At 41.4% G+C, this 12,438-nt stretch overlaps 1 protein-coding gene across 4 annotated transcripts in view; it reads right to left on the reverse strand.

Annotated features, from left to right (window-relative positions):
• NCKAP5 (NCK associated protein 5) overlaps window positions 1-12,438 on the reverse strand; it is a 1,042,158-nt gene that overhangs the window by 934,820 nt on the left and 94,900 nt on the right. For 3 of the 4 annotated variants that reach the window (XM_061199362.1, XM_061199388.1, XM_061199372.1), the window contains exon 1: window positions 11,494-11,705. The exons of the other annotated variant lie outside the window; for it this stretch is intronic. The gene's annotated coding sequence lies outside the window, so the exon portion shown is untranslated. Of the gene's footprint in view, window positions 1-11,493; window positions 11,706-12,438 lie in introns of those variants that run through there. 4 annotated transcript variants of the gene reach the window in all.

The following is a 12,438-nucleotide window of genomic DNA, read 5'->3' on the forward strand; positions in this document are numbered from 1 at the left end:
AGAGGCCTTGGAATCCTCCAGCTCACCTTCCTTCTCAATAAAGACCATCCCATCACTGTCTGAGCACCTCAGGAGACAAGGAACTATTTCATACGGCTCCAGTTTCAGTCTGTGAATTTCCAGATGATCAAAAGTTTTGCCTAACATTAGGCCACAACTGTTTCTCTTTAACTTCTACCCTAAGTAGTAGTGGAAGTTAAGTAGTATTCTCTCGAGTAAATTCAAACACCACCTTTACCCTCACATATTGTTAGTGGAAATAAAAATTGGGGCAACCACCTTGGAAAACTATTCAGCAGTATCTCCTAGATTCCCTGTGATGCAGCAATCTCACACACATACACACTCAGATGTGTGTATGTTTGTTCACCAAGGGATATGTATGTACTAGAATATTCATAGCAGCACTATTTGTCATGGTCCCAAACTGAAAACTCTCCAAATACACCACCAACAGTAGAGAGACTATATTATGATACAGCCTCACAATGGAATACTATACAACAATGAACATGAAAACTCTACGACTAACCACAGCAATGTGGATGAATCACACAAATACAATTTGAATGAAAGAAAGTTGTACATACTGGTGATTCCATTTATATAAAGTGCAAAAACAGGCAAAATTAATCTATGCTACTGGAAGTTCTCATGATGGTTACCTGAGAGGTGTGATTAAAAGGGAACTTAAGGAGGGTGCTGGTGATATTCCTTGGTCTGAAAGCTGGTAATACAGGTGTATTCACTTTGTAAAAATGTGTCAAGCTGTATACTTATGTGCACTTATCTGCATGTATATTATACTTCAAAAAAAGTTTTAAACTCCTCTTTCTCCTCCAAATCACCTGAATAAATCAAATTTCTTTAGCCATTTCTTATAGATATGGGTTGTAGAAGGGTCAAGATCCCGGTCAATTTATAAAACCGTTTAGTTTGGCAAAGCTCTTATCATTCATTTGGAATTCAATCATATTGATTGGTTTATAGTATTCTTTGAATGTCCCCTGTGAGATTAACTCCTTTTCTCCAATATGTTGTGAACCCCATAAAGACAAATATTTTCCCCTTTTGATTTTCTAGTAGCACATATATTCAGAATCCATCGTATGCTCAGAAAATACTCTTTTCCCTCCTCTTCCTTAGCAAGTACAGATAAAACAGATCAAATTTACATGGGGTCTATTTGATTAAACAATCTAAGTATTTTCTTCCTTTTTTTCCCCAATGAAAGGCTTAATACTACTTCATCCAGTGAAGCCAATGATCTTTCTCTTCCCTCAAGTTGATCTAAGAATTGACCTTTGCCCTGATTTATGAGCCCTTTTCAGATATTTCCATATGGTGAGGTGGGGACAATCATTAGGCAGACCCCTCTAAAATACTGATTCAGTATTTACTTCCATTCCTCTTGTCTTCATCAACCATAAATTGGCTTCATGTCTGAACCCCTTCCTTATAGTTTCTTCTTCTCAAGGAAAAAACATACTACTTTGGACACTGAGAAAGAAGCATTCGTATTCATGTAAAGTTAGTGGCATCCTCCTTCCTGATGGGCTAAGTAGAAGGTGAGATAAATGAGCCCTAGAACACAGGCCACATCTCTGACGCAAAGAAAGAATCCTGGGTTCTCAATAATGGAATGAAAATAATGCCTTTGATGTCGATAAGGCTTCTGGCTGATAACTTATCTTCCCAGAGCAAATACTGCCAAGGAAATCTGCAGACATTCACATCATGAATGTTGGTTTTTCTCTCTGCTTGCAAACTCATTTGCACGCTTGGCACCTGGCATGCTTGGTTGCAGCACGAGGTTTGCAGAATTCTCTTTTCCCACTTTGCACAATTTTTTCCAAGGGAATATTTACGGGCATCAGTCACTTCCCTGGACAAATGGTAAAGAGAGAGGCCAGTCTCCTAACCACGTTCATATTCCCATCACCCGGCTGCCTGTATAACCAATGGTTCAGTCTATAGAAGCACAGCTTGTCCCAGCCCAGGTTTGATAGATAGGTAGGTAGGTAGGTAGGTAAGTAGGTAGGTAGATAGACAGATAGATAGGGAGATGGATGAGAGAGAGAGAGAGAGAGACGGATAACAGAGAGAGAGAGGGAGGGAAGAGAGAGAGAGAGAGGATCGGTGATAGATAGACAGAGAAAGAAAAGAGATAGAATGAAATTATGAATCTGCAAAGATTCTTACCAAGCCCATTGAGGAGTTATCTGTAGAAAACTGCAGACACATGTCAGTTTGTAAAGACCATACAAAACAGAGAAGGAAAATCTAAGAAAGCCACTCATGCAGAAACTATTTAATCAAAGAGTAAAGACAATTACAACATCTGTTAATCTTCTGTGGAGGTTATAATTAAATGCTTTGGAGAAACACCCTTTCAAGGGTGATCCTTCAACATCTGTTGTGAAGACACACAGCACTGTGCAGTGACGAGTCACTTCAGCACTTTGGGAAAACGGGACTTCTGGAGGTCTCAGACGCTGCAAGGGTCCTCGTGCTCACAGCCCAGACCTGCGCCCGCCATCCTGGGGGAGGGGCTTTTCTCCTTAGTGCTGTGCATGACTGTCTGTGTTGTGAGTCAGACTGAAGTCACTGCGTGTTAAGGAATAACAGGATCACGGGGCCAGAAACAGCCTTGTGACTATCTGATCCCCACCTTTCACTTTGCAGATGGGGCCACTTGATCCCATGTCATACAGCTGGCTTGTGGAAGAATTTTACAAGCAGGGTTGTTCAATTCTCCATCCAGATTTCACTCCACTCCACCATTCTGCTTGCTCTTTTGGTTTCTCCCTTACTTTGGCTTGAAATCTGGATGTGTTCTTTGTTTAATGGGGTCAGCATTAGAATGAGGCCCTAGGGTATTTGAAGTTTATGGAGAGGTAGAGAACTAAAATGATTCCCTTCTCCAGTGCCTGGTCCATCGCCAGTGAGAAACACGGACCACCATCACTTCTCCACTCGGCTTTCTGAGGAGTAGGAAGCAGAGAAGAGGTAAATTAAGATAAAGAAGGAAAAGAACCAAAAAAAGAGGATGAGCAAAGAGAGGGAGAGATGAGAAGAGAGACGACTGAGAGAGACAAGGACAGAGAAATAAGCTGGGGTAAAGAGAGAGAGAGATGGAGAAGAGGAAGGGGGCGGGAAGAGTTAGGAAAGGTGGTCCAGGGGTGCAGGAAAAAGGCATCAAATTAAGACCCCACCAAAAGGAGCTGAACACACTTTATACCCACCCAACTTCATAACCTGGTTCCACTGTACTTCAAATAAGCAGTTCTATGCATACAAAAGATCACGGGATTTGGCAGTTTTGCCAAACAAAATGCAGAGATGATAAAGCCAGGGGGATCACATAAACAGACACAAGGTATTGAGCTATGAAAAATATGTCCATATGGGGAGAACATAATAAATGTGTTCACGGTCCAGGAGGGGTAGGGGTGGGCAGCCTCCTTGTTAGCTGTTTTGGGCTACAAATACTTGTATGTGCCAAAATGCCGAGTAAGTGGGGTTCTTGACATCTGACACTGGGATTAAACCACAAGTCTCTGTGACCAAACACATGGGGCTGACATTAGCCCTCTCATTTCCCTTCAGCAATCACCTGCTTACAAGGACCCGTAATGTCTTCAACGATAAGGAGCCAATAGTGACAGTAACACTCACCACGTACTGCAAGGCTAATTTTGTGTGGGCACCCTTCGTACTTTATCTCATTTAATCCTCACAATGATAAGGAGGTAATATAATCCAGCTATCTGGGTCAAAGTCTTACTATGCAATCTGGAACAAACTAACCTCTCGGTACCTTGGTTTTGTCATCTGTGAAATAGAATTGATAGGAATATTTATCTCAGGGGGCTATTTTGAGGATTCAATGAGACAATATAAATGGAAAGCACGACAGGGCCAGACACATTGCAAGCACTTAATAAATATCAGGTGAAATCATTGTTGATATTACTACATTTTATGGATGAGGAAACCGAGCTCAAGGAAATTAAATAACTCTCCCAAAGTTGATGGAGATCAGAACAGAGGCTGGAACCCAGGTCTATCTAAGGGTAAATGTCACATGTGCACGAGCTGTGGCTATTTGTTTTCTGTACTATATCTGTATAGTACAGAAATACTCTATCTGTATTAACTGACTCCAAAAATCCTGGTCTTTCTGGTGTATAATGCAGCCTCTCAGGGAAAGGGTATCCAGAAAATTACCAGCTCAAGCTGGGAAACATAAAGGGGCACATTACTCAACTCAAGACATCTTCCTCTTCCCATTCCCTTGTCCTCATCAACGAGGGAAGAAAATAAATCTTGCCCATCCTCTTCTTCATTTACTCTCACACCTATAGAGCCCCCATTGACGAATGCCATGAGTATTGATACTTACACGACTGGAACTAAACAGGCACTCACTCAATCATTAAAAGTTCGGTAAAAAGAAATGTCTTGCCTTTGTTCCCTGTGTCCACAGAAATGTCGAATGCCATGAGATTTGAATGTCATCAGTTGAGTTGCAAAAAGGAATGTTTTCAGAAGTGTAAGAATGGAGAGGAGAAAGCACTAAAGTCTGAAAATTTGCTTATATCTGTCCATTCACCAAATATTTGTTGGGCACCTACCATTTACCAGCCACTGTTCTAGGTGCTCAGGCTACAATATTAAACAAGATAGACACAGATTCTGCCCCTATGCAACTAAAGCCTAGACAGGGAGACGTTCTGAATCCAATAGTTGACCATATATTTAATTACACTGGTGATACATGCTATGCAAAGCAAGTACCTGAAGCTATCCGAGTCTATAACAAGTAAGGAAAGCTCTCCTGAGGAAGGGACATTCAGGCTGAGCAGGAATTGTCCCAGTGAGGTTGCAGGGGGAGGGGGAGCCTTCCTAAGGAGAGATTTTGGTGAGTAGGAGAAGCTGAAAACAGGCCAGTGAGTAGGAAGAGAAGAGCTCTGTGCTAACCCACCAAATGACTCTAGAAAAGTCAGCTCAAGTCCCCACAACTCTTTCCTTCACGGCAACATAGCATGATGGAACACTTAATAATGCTCTCCAGCTCTCACGATTCCTCTAGATTCTCTTTCCCTGTGTCTGAATCGAGGGTATACCACAGAGTGAGATTCTGGTCCAGGTGCAGGGAATAGAAAACCCATTTTGCTGAGAGTGGGGCTCAGTCAAATGTAGGAAGCAAGTATAAACTGTCCCTAGGATAGGGGAACCATCATGTTTTTCCTCCATATCCAACAGCCAATATTAATTTCCCCAAAAGGCTCAGAGTCCGGGGCTCCAACTCCAAAAGAAAGGTCATGTACAGATTTTATGACTTGGCATCCAAAGTCCTGGTTTGGTGGATGGGCTGAATTCTCCAGTGAATGATCTGAATTCTGCAATTTTCCCTAACAATGAAAATAAAAAGTTAAGACTTCTAATTTCTCCAGATTTAAAAAAATACAATGCGCTTTAAAAAGATTACTTTGGTAGTTTTACTGCTATTAATCAGGTATCCTAAAAATAATGGCTTCTTCCACAAGGTACCTATTGCCATTGGTCTGTATGTGAAATTTTATTCAGTTTAATAAGGCCCTCTACTGGCAATCTCCAAAAACACAATCTTTCAAATTATTTTCTAGTAAACTCCTTTAACTACTCCCAATTATAAAGTATCTCACATTCCTGATCATGCAAATCTGGGCTGAAAAAATAAGAAGAAAATGAGAAAGGGAAGAAATTCTCTTCAAGTGTCATTTCAAGTGGGCCATTCGTTTACCTAGTCATAAAATAACATTACATGAAGCATCATTTGCTTTCCTCTGATGAAGCTATTCTAGATGTCAGAGGTACTCAGAAACAAAGGCTATTTCTTACACTAAAATCTATGGAGTATTCATGGAACCATAAAACTAAATTATGAATGTTATTTACAAACTACAATAAAACCAGATTGTTTCTGTCCATTTACCCACATATGAGTAATTGACTATAATTAGAATAAAAGAAATGTTGAAGACAGGCCTTTTAAATTGCTTCTGATATGTCACAACTAATAATTAACTTCTCCTGCTTGACAACCGACCAAACAAAAACACAAAAAACAGTATACAGTGACTTAAGAATTTATCCATATAAGAAGAATGTTTGAAAAGTAAGTTATCTTTGACACGTTTGTCAAATGGCTGTTGGAAAATTTAACTACAGATTCCTAGAAAACCAAGTCAGTGTTCGAAGTGAGGCAATAAATAACTTTAGGAAAAATATTTTTAAGAGAAAGGAAATACAAGAATAAATTATTTGACTCAACAGTAAATGTTACTTACAATCATGGTAAAAATAAGCACTGAATAGACATTTAATCAAAATTGTGATATAATTCCATTGGAGAACAAGAAGGGTGTAGGAGGTGTAAGAAATATATATTGTAATCTATCATAATACAAGGTAAATAATTTGACATTATAATTAGATATAAAAAACATTATTTAAAAATAGTACAGAAAAAGCAGCTAAAAGACTGTCAGATATGTATATCTTCATATATACCTGCACTGTTTATATATATGTAAACATTTTAGAACTACCATTTAATATATGTCAAGTGACATATGTAAATATATATGATATATAGTTATTATTTATATAGACATCTTAGTACTATTTGGTTTTCTAAATTATGAGCATGTATTACTTTGATTTTTTTTTTTTTTAAGTTTCTAAAAACAGATCAGCACTGGCAATGGGACCCACTTAGGACGTATCTTTTGGATTGGCCTGGATCAGTGTTCTATGTTTCCATATTCAATTTGTCAAATGAAGCAAGGTCCCTTCGTGGAACAGTTTGTCAGACACACATCTTGACAGTAACACTTGTTCCCACGTTTCAGAACTAACAGCTGGTCTTTCAACATCATAATATGTATCTGCCATATTATTATCCAAGCTTATGTTCCACAATGGGTTTGGGACTTTCTTCTTGAACTCAGCCCATTGGGTTCTTAAAGTGCATCCAAATTCTACTCAAAGGAATCACTAATCCAGAAAGTTTATTTCTAAGAGGAGAGATCTGGTTTCTTGCCCTGAAAATACCACATTAATTTATGTAACTACTGGGAAGTACCTTGTGTAATTGAGGCTTCCAAAAGGACACGACACACTTCATTAGACAAGTATGTATTGGGGGCACAGTAAATGTTGTGGGTAATGTTCTATGTATCCAAGAGATTTATTATTTCATCTATAAAGAAAGCACAATGGGGAATCTAAAATTCCAAAGGCACTAAACTTTGTAGAATTAGAGAAGTAGAGAAAAATAAGGCTATAAGGTATCTTGTGTTTAACTGGTTCTATGACTTGCCAGTGTTCAACCTCAACCATTCTGGCTATTTAAACCCACTGTCACAAAATACTACCACTTCCCTTGGTAAACTTTTCCAGAGACCAACCAAATGGCCAACCATTACTTCCAATTTTTTTTTTTTTTAATCTAAATCCCCTGAATTATACTCTTGACCAAGCTGAACTCGGCCTACCCACGCATATACCGAGAGTGCAAATAATCTTGATGTTGAGCCATAAACTCGGCCCAACCTGCAAGGGGACTCTTGTCCGAGATTAAGGGAAAAACAAAAATACCAAAGGGCTGGGCATGGGCTTTGACCCTTCTGCAAGACTAGAAAATGTGAACCACCACTTCAGTCGGCTGGCACCTTGAAGTGTTTATCTGATTTGCTGCTCTCCAGTACCGTCAGTCCAGGGGAAGAGAAGAAAAATCCAAGTTCCACCGTAGGAAAAGCTCATGAGAAAGACTGCCTTCCACATGTCCAGAGAGCCGTACAATGAAAGGTTAAGAGTATGGGCTCAGGGTTCAAATCCTGCCTCTGCCTCTTTTACTGCCCATGTGATCTTTGCACATTACCTCACCTTTCTGAACCTCAGTATCCTTGCCTGGAAAATGAGTATAATGATCATAATGAGACAGCACCTGCGAAGTGTTTAGAAATGTGCCTGGTATACAGTCATCACTCAGTAGTGATTATGGGGAAGAAAATTTAAATCTTCTCTTAGAGTACCCATCAAGCACACATTCATACATTTTTTTTTTCATCATTTGTTTGTTGGGAATTCACTCTGTGCCAGGTGCCTAGCTAGGCATGAGATTACAAATTTGGCAAGGGTCTGGAGGATAAACTGGGTGGATAGGGAGGTGCCACGGGCAAGAGTGTAAAGATACTGAGGTGCTAAAGAACATACAAACCCAGCATGTTTAGGTAACAGAAAGCAGCTCCTAGTAGCTAAGACAGGAACTCCCACCAGAATCATCTGAGGAACTTTTTAACTATTCCTGGGTCTGAATCACACCTTGGAAATGCCGATTCATTAAGTCTGGGGTAGGACATGAGCACTGGTGAGGCGATAGCGATGATAACAGCTAATACTCGTCAGTACTTAAATCTCTGCCTGTTTTAGCTATATTGATGTATAGCTAAGTGTTTAGCTACGTGTTTTAGCTATATTAATGTATTTAATTCTCCCCATACTCCCATAAGGTAGGCACTCTTATTAGCCACACTTTAAAGACGAAAAGCTGAAACAGAAAAGTCAAGTGAATTAACCAAGATCATAAAGCCGGCCAGTGATGAAAGCAGGACTTGAGCCTGGGCAGTCTGGTTCCAGAACCCAAGTCCTCAATCGCTCCACCATGCTGCCCCGCAAGCCTTGATGGAAGATACAGATGGATGGTCAGGCCAGGAACCTCCAAGGGCAGACACATAGTACATGCGAGGGAGTGGAGAAAATTAGGCACGGGAGGTTGGCGGCATCACATCAGGAATAGCCCTTGTTTGCATACCGGGGAGTCTGGCACTGAGAGCTTCCAACCAGAGTGAAGAAGAATTTCAAGCCACTCAGCACATTTACAAGATGTTTTTGTCAGCCACGTGCAGAGGCATGGGTGTTTGATGCAGGAAAGGGGATACTTAAGATTAGCAATTCACTCCTTTACTTATTTGCTATTGCACATTGAACTACTATACTCTGTACTAGGTGCCGTGGATAAAGGAAGTATTGAAATACAGCCCTGGCTTTTGATGGAAAGAGGTTCTTAACTAGGTACTATAGAGCTTCAGATCCCACAGCAAAAATCAGCACAGGATACCATGAGGCTCCAAAGAAAATCACCACTTCAACTTGAAGAATCCACAGAGGCATCCCATAGGCAGGGGTGTCAGGGGCAAGGAAGGCTCCAGAGAAAAAGAGGAATGCAGGGTGTCAGTGGAATCTAGTTGAATGTTAGCACTGGAGGTCCAGGCTGCAGTGAGAGAATGAGGGTGAGGGGTAAGAATCCATGAGAAAGTAAAGTTTCCACAGGCAAGAGGAGCCCCAAAGAGGGGGAAGACAAGTAAGGTGTGGTCAATAAAAGAAGTCTGAGACTTGGAAGTAAAGCAGAAACACAAAATGTCAGAGCTGGGAACCACCTTCGGTCTCTCAACCTGCACCTGATGCAAAGTGCCTTCTGTACTATTCCACTGCCTGAAATGCCTGGCTTGCCTTTAGGTCATCAACTGTCAAATAATCACAGAGTACTCTTTGGTTCTCTAGCCAAAATAATGAGGAACAGAGTTGTTAAGAAACATACCCAGAGCCAAAGACAAAACAGGAAGGTTCTCTCTTTACCAGACCACCTTCATCTATACACCTTCACACAGCCCAGCTCCTGCAAAAAGGCTAGGAACCACACGTGGGTCCTATTTCTTCTACAGCCTGGAAGAACTGAAATGTGAAATGCATGCCGGGACAAGCACAGGAGGCTGGGTTTCTAGTTGGAGCTCTGCCACCGTCTTGCTGGGTGACTTTGGACCAATCATTTCCCCTCCTCATGCCTCAGGTTTTCTTCTGCAAAAGATAAGCTTTGAATAATGGTTTGGAAACTGTTTTAGTAGCACATCCCTTTCTTTAAGTAAAAATTCACAGAAAGCATTGAGCTTTAATACATAAAACATATCCAGTGCTAACTAGTATATATAGGATGGATAAACAACAAGGTCCTACTGTATAGCACAGGGAACTATATTCAATATCCTGTGATAAACCATAATGGAAAAGAATATGAAAAAGAATATATATATGTATAACTGAGTCACTTTGCCGAACAGCAGAAATTAACACAACATTGTAAATCAACTATACTTCAATAAAATTTTTTAAAAAATCATATGCAAGAGAGTGTCCTCTGATGGAAAAATCTGGAGCTGACAAACATGCAGAAGGAGGCTGCCCACCTTAGAACTCCATGGAAAACAATCGAATATTTTAGGAGTTTTCAGGCACTGGCTTCTTACAATTCTCTGAGACCAGAGAAAAAGGGAAAGGCAGGGAAGGCTGTCGCTGCTCTTGTGGGCTGGTGACAGAGCCGCTGAATGGAGGAACAGCTGGGTCTCCCGTATGGAGTCTCGGGGCTCACGTGCAGGAGGTAACGGACTGAAAGTCGCTTGTCAATCCGTGCAGCTAGGGCTGTCAGGCCTGGATGGCAGGCACCAGCCAGGATGCGCTACTGATTACAAGGGGCTGAATTCACTGCAGGCGCTCAGGTGCAAACCCAGCAGCGAGAAGCATGCAGCAGAAAGACAAATCCACGTGGCTCTGACGCAGAACTTCCAGGTGGCCCAGGGCAACCGTGATGAGAGGGGGCCCGGGTTCAGGCTGGCGGCACACAGAGCCCACCCTTCTTATTCCCCATAGAATATTTGGAGAGTTTGAAAGAGTTGGGAGGAAAGTGAAAGCGAGGATGTGGATCTCACGTCCCCACCGAGCTGAGTGTCAAAGTTGAACTTTTTCAGCAGTACCTGCATTCAGGTTCCCAGAAGACAAGTCAGAACAGCAAACATATCTCCAGGTACTTAAAGGGAAGAAATCCAGATAGAAACGGTTTGCATTTCAAAACATTTGTCTATACTTTTGAACTCCCTGAGAATGAATGAGCTTATGTGTGTGTGTGCGTGCGTTTGGGGGGAGGATGTAGGCAAGAAGGGAAGGAGACATTGAACAACACGCACATATTAGAAACCTATAAACCACAGGAACGATCAGAGACGAAAATCAAGAGTGGGGTTTCCCTTCCAGCACACTGGTTGATTAAAAATTAGTCTTTACAGTTTTCTATTAAAATTCCTAGGTCAACCTAATAGTTTCTGTATGGTTGGTGGCTTTTTATGTAAAAAAAAAAAAAGAAAATTGCCATCCTCCCTGCAGAGGCAAACGAGGACCAGGAATTCAGTATCCTGTTATCTATGTCCTGAGTCCTCTGCACCTACCCCTTCAACCTCAGCGCCCTGTAATTACTACTCGGAACAAATGCATACTTGTGGCAGTGACAGAGCCCGGAGAAATACGTACACATCACCATCTCACTTTAAAAGCAAAGCAAGCTGTATAAATACGAAAAACTGTTAACAAGAGTTTTTAAAATTCCAACAGTCTTACTTGTCAGCTCTGCAGTCAACACATCTCACAGTCCTGGAGACAAACACAGGAACTGCAACAACTCTCTCCAGCTAAACATTTCCTCCCGCGTTGATCCTCTGTTTATGTGTGAAGCATGAAAAGGCCGGGCTCACAGAACACGCGCAGTTTTTCTGAACAGCCGAAGCGGCAGCAAAAGTTCCTGCCGCGAATTCGGAGCAAGTTTGCGGAGATCCGCTGCTCCCAGGGCTGCGGCTCTGTGGTTTGCTCGGAGCTTGTAAATATAAGCTCCGCGGACAAAGTCCCACATGACATCACCGGCAGCTGCTTATTGTTGAGTCTTTATTAACTGAGTGTCAAAAAGAAAGGAGGGGGTGGGGAGCAAGGGTATCTTTTCTGCAGCAAAAACCGGGCATCTCCGAGTGGATTCCGGTGATGCGAGCGTAAATAATCCCATTGATTCAAATTTTCAAGAGCCTGGTTTCCCTCAGGTCAGATCGTTCCTCCTGAAAAAAGGCAGAGAATCGCCGCCACCGATTGACGCTGGCTAAACTGAAGCCATGGAAGAGCCAGCGGGCTCCTAACAAGTTGTTACCCACCTGTTTCCAGTCTGCTTCAGAGTCTGACGATTCATGAATAAATGAATTATTAGTTACGTCTTACATCGCCTAACAACTTTTATGTGATATACATATATACCTGGCTGACTTTTCTTTTTTCTAGATGGCTTGTCCTGAGTTGCAACTCTTTTTAGGTACACTAAAAAGTTTTTCAACTTGGGATAGGGGCTCCCTGAAACGTAGCCAAAATTGTGTGTGTGCAAATCGAAGGGTTCTTTTCTGAGAAGAGCGCTGAAAGGCTTCTTCAGATTCTTAATGACCTTCCTGCACCACTCCCACCATGCCAAAAAATCAATAAATAAATAATCTTTGCCACGTATCTCTAATCATCTCAAGTACCGTAAGC

The sequence above is a fragment of the Eubalaena glacialis genome, chromosome 1 (assembly GCF_028564815.1).
Source record: "Eubalaena glacialis isolate mEubGla1 chromosome 1, mEubGla1.1.hap2.+ XY, whole genome shotgun sequence".
NCBI classification, from domain to species: Eukaryota; Metazoa; Chordata; class Mammalia; order Artiodactyla; family Balaenidae; genus Eubalaena; species Eubalaena glacialis.